Genomic DNA, 6,720 nt, shown 5'->3' on the forward strand with positions numbered 1-6,720 from the left:
ACACAATTTTCACATCGGCCTCACGTGACTCGATGTTGTTGTTGTCAAAGCATGCATAAAATGCATTGATTCTAGTAGAGGCATCATTGGGCAGATCATGTTGGGGTCTTCCTTTGTAATCCAAAATGAACTATAGCCACCTTATATTGTCCTTTTGCTCATTTGATGACTCTGTGGAGGTCATAGCGGGCCTTCTTGTACTTATTCCTGTCTTCGGCCGTAGCATCAGGGTTGTGTATGATAGCTCTGTGTGCGATAGCCCTGCTCTTTAGATTAGTTCCAACCTCTGTGTTAATCCAGGGCTTTTGATTGGGGAAACAGCGAACAATCACTGTGGGTCCAACAACGCCAATGCATTTTCTAATGAAGCCGGTGATGGAGGTGGTTAGCTCGTCAATGTTATCGGCAGAGTCTCGAAACATATTCCAATCAGTGCTAGCAAAGCAGTCTGCAACATACCCTCTGATTCTGGTGACCATTTCTCAACAGAGCGAATCGCGGGTACTTCCTATTTCAGATTCTGCTTGGAATCAGGAGTCATCATCTGATTTGCCGAATGGCGGACGAGGGAGGGCCTTGTATGCTTGCTGGAATAGCAGTGGTCACCCTTAGTGGCATTGGAGACGTGTTGATGGAAGTTGGGCGTAGTGACACCGGCAACCAGAAAGTCAGCCTCTGGGTGTAGGGTTTCCTGCTTGTTTATAGCCTTGTACAGTTCGTTAAGCGCCAGCTTGTTATTTTTATTGTCCTGAGGTGGAATGTATACAGCAATCACATTAACAGCTGAAAACTGACTCGATAGGTAGAAGGGCCGGCATTTGACCATCAGGTATTCCAAGACGGGTGAACAGTGGGTTGACACATGAACCGAGCTGGAATTAGCACACCAGTTGGAGTTGATGAAGAGGTAAACCCCTCCCCCTCGATTTCCAAGACTCCACTGTCCTATCAACCCTGTGAATGGAGAATCCATCGAGTTGGATAGCAGTATCTTGTCTGAGAGCCATGTTTCTGAAAAGCATTTCCGAGAGTCCCGTTGGTAGGCAAATCCGTGATCGGAGGTCATCCACCTTATTATCAAGTGACTGTACATTAGCCAGTAGAATGGAGGGAAGAGGTGGCCAGTTTTCCCTTCGCCTTGATCTCACCAGGATCCCCCCTATCTTGTCTATGTAATGCCGGCGTTTCCCCTTGGGCAGCCCAAAAATTGGGTTGGAATTACAGAGAGAACCCAGGGAGGATGAGTCGAAATAGAAGCCGTAATTGGGGTAAGTAGCTGCCGATCTGATGTTCCAGAGTTCTTGTCAGTTATAAGAAAAGAGGATGTATTTCGTGAAAATAGAGAATAAATAAAAAACAAAAGAATGACAAAATAGCAAAGTCGGGCCCATTGATTACAAACAGTAGCCATCCAGTTTGTTGTCCGTAGCTTATGCCTGCCCATACGATAACCCCACCGCCACCATGGGGCATTCTGTTCACAACGTCAACCACACGACGCCATACACACGTCTGCCAGTACAGTTGAAACCGGGATTTATCCGTCACAAGCACATTTATTTAGCGTGGCCATTGAAGGTGAGCATTTGCCCACTGAAGTCGGTTACGATGCCGAACTGCAGTCAAATCAATACCCTGTTGAGGACGCCGAGCAACGCAGATGACCTTCCTTGAGACCTTTCTTGACAGTTTGTGCTGAAATTCTTTGGTTTCGCAAACCCAAAGTTTCATCAGCTGTCCAGGTGGCTGGTCTCAGATGATCCCACAGGTAAAGGAGCCAGATGTGGAGGTCCTGGGCTGGCGTGATTAAACGTGGTCTGCGGTTGTGAGGTCGGTTGGATGTACTGCCAAATTCTGTAACGAAGATGGTAGAGAAATATGGTCGAGAAATTAACATAACATTCTCAGAGGACAGCTCTGGTGGGTATTCCTGCTGTCAGCATGCCAATTGTACGCTACCTCAAAACTTCAGACATCGGTGGCATTGTGTTGTGTCACAAAACTGCACATTTTAGAGTGGCCTTTTATTATCCCCAGTACAAGGTGCACCTGTGTAATGATCATGCGGTTTAATCAGCTGCTTGATATGCCAAACCTGTTAGGTGGACGGATTATCTTGGCAAAAATAAGTGGATGGATTATCTTGAAGAAATGCTCACAAACAGGGATGTAAAACATTTGTGCACAAAATTTGAGAGAAATAAGCTTTTTGTGCGTATGGAGATTTCTGGGAACTTGTATTTTAGCTCATGAAACATGGGACCAACACTTTACATGTTGCGTTTAGATTTTTGTTCAGTACATTTGGGGGATGTGAAAATAATGAAAACATAGCAAATCTAGTCATTTTTAAATGTTGATTATTTCTCCTTGCCATTATCAGGCACCTGATAAGAAATGTGGGGGTCCCTGGGTCGCCAGTTTCCCTGGGCGGGGGTCCCAGGGGAAGAAAAGGTTGAAGACACCTGGTATAGGCTAATAGTTGAAGGTATGTGACGCTTGTAGAACTTGTCCACTTTGGTTCATCATCATGTCTATGGAAATAAGTTTTAGGTTAACAGACGGTATGCTATTTGCCAGATTTATGCCCTGGGCACAAGCAGATAAGCCTGCCTGTTCACTGAACATGTGGATTTGTGTTCAGAAAAAACATCTGGACTGTAGTTTATTTATTTGAAAGGACCTGCACAGTCTCTCATTACAGTTCATAATCTGTTGATAAAGATGTATAATAGTGGGACAGGCCTATGCTTATAAAACTGCCTTCTGTAACGAGTGCACTGAGAGTCGGGATGCAAGTTCAGGGAGTGTGTTTTAATAAATAAATGTAACATAATACAAAAACCACAACCAATGCACAGACAAGAAACAGAAGCAATGACACCTGGGGAAGGAACCAAGGGGAACGGGTAATCTAGGAGGTGATGGAGTCCAGGTGAATGTCATTATGCGCTAATGCACGTAACTGTGGTGTCGGGTGTGCGCCTTTAACGAGCAGCCTGGTTGACCTTGAGGGAGCATACGTGACAACCTACACCTTCTGTTAGCCCTCTCTGTGTCTGAAATTTGGCTACTAAAGAGGATGAGATTATAAACTAGAAAAGATGAGACCAAAAAAGGCGTTGCTGTCTGACTATTTGAGCTACAGTACCAGTCAAAAGTTTGGACATACCTACTCATTCAAGGGTTTTTCTTTATTTTTTACTGTTTTCTACATTGTAGAATAATAGCGAAGATATGAAATAACACATAATATGTGCGTCTCACAAAGACACGGTGGTTGGAGCCAAAAATCTCAAATTTGGACTCATCAGACCTAAGGACAGATGTCCATTGCTTGTGTTTCTTGGCCCAAGCACCCTTTAGTGGTGGTTTCTTTGCATCAATTTGTCTATGAAGCCCGGATTTACGTCTCCTCTGAACAGTTGATGTTGAGATGTGTCTGTTACTTGAACTCTGAAGTATTTATTTGGGCTCAGATTTCTGAGGCTGGTAACTCTAATGAACTCTGGGTCTTCCTTTCCTGTGGTGGTCTTCATGAGAGCCAGTTTCATCATAGCGCTTGGTGGTTTTTGCGACTGCAACTTGAAAAGGTCTTCAAATGTTCTGGATTGACTGACCTTCATGTCTTAAAGTAATGATGGACTGTTATATCTCTTTGCTTATTTGAGCTGTTCTTGCCATAATATGGACTTGGTCTTTTACCAAATAGGGCTGTCTTCTGTATACCACCCCGACCTTGTCACAACACAACTGATTGACTCAAACGCATTAGGAAGGAAATAAATTCCACAAATTAACTTAACAAGGCACACCTATTAATTGAAATGCATTCCAGGTGACTACCTCATGAAGCAGTTTGAGAGAATGCCAAGAGTGTGCAAAGCTGTCAAGGCAAAGGGTGGCTACTCTGAAGAATCTCAAATATATTTTGATTTGTTTAACACTTTTTTGGTTACAACATGATTCCATATGTGTTATCACTATTATTCTACAATGTAGAAAGTAAAAAATAAGTGTGTCTAAACCTTTGACGGGTACTGTATGACAGACGGTGCTCTGAATCTACCAGTGAGGAATCAGATATTTACACAGAATATGTATCTACAAAAATGTAATTTTGTAAAACCGAAATATTTATGAACAAAACATCACTCAAACAGTTCTTATTAAACTATGCTTTATTACCGTTAACTATTGACATTCACCTCCCGGTGGTGATATGACTGATTGCACCAGGTAGGCTGCAATCAAACCAACCGATCATTATAGACACGGAGAAAGACGTTACAACCATTCGCCTTATTGGACCAGTGCTAACCACTTACTTCTCCTGACACATATGCTCAACCAGCTGGATTTTCCAAAATGAAGTGTTGAATTATCAACCCATTTTAACACGATATTGACAGCTGGACACGTGTATAAAGCTTACCTTATGCTTCCCAGTCAAAACAGTTCATGCATATGACGTAGTTTGTTTAGTCTTCGGTTTTTCGTGCACACATTTTTTCGGTTAAGCAAATCGAAGCCCCTTCGGTCAACAGTATTACTCGTAGGAGTGGGAGCTGTGGACGGGATTATTCAATTTAGTGTTTGTCATTCAACGAGAGATGATTCGTTTTCATGCACATTTTTTTTCCCCACTTGAGAAACATTTATGTCGACGAGGCACAGGAAGGGACAGTCTATTGCATACCATAGGTCTATAACTGTAAGAAGGCATAGCCTACCACTGAGACGCAGGTGGATTTATTACGGCACCTAATGTTTAAACACCAATCACAGTTTGTGTTTCATAGTACATTAAAGTACATTGGAATTGCGTGACACATGAACGCACCAAGAAGCCACATGAAAATGAAGTCAAAACAAATTCTTTATTTCTCCCATAAATCAACATGGTGATGCATTGCTTCTTCATCAAAATGAGTGGGGCCCATCTAGTGGCAATAAAGTATATTGCAATGACAGGTGGAAAACAGTCCTTTCATTTGTGTATTGAATGATTGTTTGTACAGTTTGGTTTGCTGACTGTATTTTAACAATATATACTGTTGTCATTCAGAGCACCTGTGCATTAGATATAGGCTACGTCAAAGCAATAACAAAAATAACTAATTCCACATATTTATTCCTCATGAACATTGCTAAAAGATTTAAATTAAACTTTTGTTTGATCAAGAAATGACAGGAAATTCTACATTTTACAGTAAAACGATTACAAAGACAAAATGCCATAGAAAAGTAAAAGGCGGCAGACATTACAAGGGCATGAAGATGACTGATGACGAAACATTAATTTCATAGCATAGTATGAAATTAAGTAGTAGTATGGAAGTCAAGCATTAAGCATTAAGCATTAAGCATGGGTTGTGTCATTGGGCACCAAACGTAATAAAATGCACTGAAACATGTTCCGTTGCGTGCCCTAATGAACAAGACACTGGTCACAGTAATGTGCAGGACAGTTCGTTGGTGTACATCCCAAAGGGCAGCCTATTCGCTATCTCGGGCACTATGGGCCCTGGTAAAAAAGTAGAGCCCTATATAGGAAATATGTTTCCATTTTAGACACAACCTAGGAGTTCCTAATTTGCTCAACCCTACCCTAGTAGGATCCCAGTCCTCATTTGTTTTGCTCAGGTATGTGTGACATGGCGGTTGGCGTCTTGGTAGAGTTCTCCTCCACCCAGGGATGGGTCAGGACACCCTGGATAAGGAGCCTGTGGAGAGGGTTGTGTTTCAGCAGCTTGCCTTTCAGGTCTCTGCTGCCGGTACTGACATTGGCCGGGTATGTGAAATCCACCAGCAAGAACGAGAGGGAATTCAGAGTTATATTCCAGGTATATAATACATGTTATATATGTTTGGCAGCATGAGTGAAGGATGCTTTGTTTGCGAAATAGGAAGCCGATTCTAGATTTAATTTTGGATTGGAGATGCTTAATGTGAGTCTGGAAGGAGAGTTTACAGTCTAACCAGACACCTAGGTATGTGTAGTTGTCCACATATTCTAAGTCAGAACCGTCCAGAGTAGTGATGTTGACGGGCGCGCGGGTGCGGGCAGCGATCGGTTGAAGAGCAGTCATTTAGTTCTACTAGCATTTAAGAGCGGTTGGAGGCCAGAGAAGGAGTGTTCTTTGGCATTGAAGCTCGTCTGGAGGTTTTTTAACACAGTGTCCAAAGAAGGGCCAGAAGTATACAGAATGGCGTCATCTGTGTAGAGGTGGATCAGAGATTCACCAGCAGCAAGAGCGACATCATTGATGTATACAGAGAAGAGAGTTGGCCCGAGAATTGAACCCTGTGAAACCCCCATAGACTGCCATAGGTCCGGACAGCAGGCCCTCCGATTTGACACACTGTACTTTATCTGAGAAGTAGTTGGTGAACTAGGCGAGGCAGTCATTTGAGAAACCAAGGATGTTGAGTGTGCCGATAAGAATGCAGTGATTGACAGAGTCGAAAGCCTTGGCCAGGTCGATGAATACGGCTGCACAGTATTGTCTTTTATCGATGGCGGTTATGCTATCGTTAAGGACCTTGAGCGTGGCTGAGGTACACCCATGACCAACTCGGAAACCAGATTGCATAGCGGAGAAGGTACGGTGGAATCAAAATGGTCGGTGATGTTTGCTAACTTACCTTTTGAAGACTTTTGAAAGGCAGGGTAGGATAGATATAGGCCTGTAACAGTTTGGGTCTAGAGTGTCTCCC

The sequence above is a fragment of the Oncorhynchus keta genome, chromosome 21 (genome assembly GCF_023373465.1).
Source record: "Oncorhynchus keta strain PuntledgeMale-10-30-2019 chromosome 21, Oket_V2, whole genome shotgun sequence".
NCBI lineage: Eukaryota > Metazoa > Chordata > Actinopteri > Salmoniformes > Salmonidae > Oncorhynchus > Oncorhynchus keta.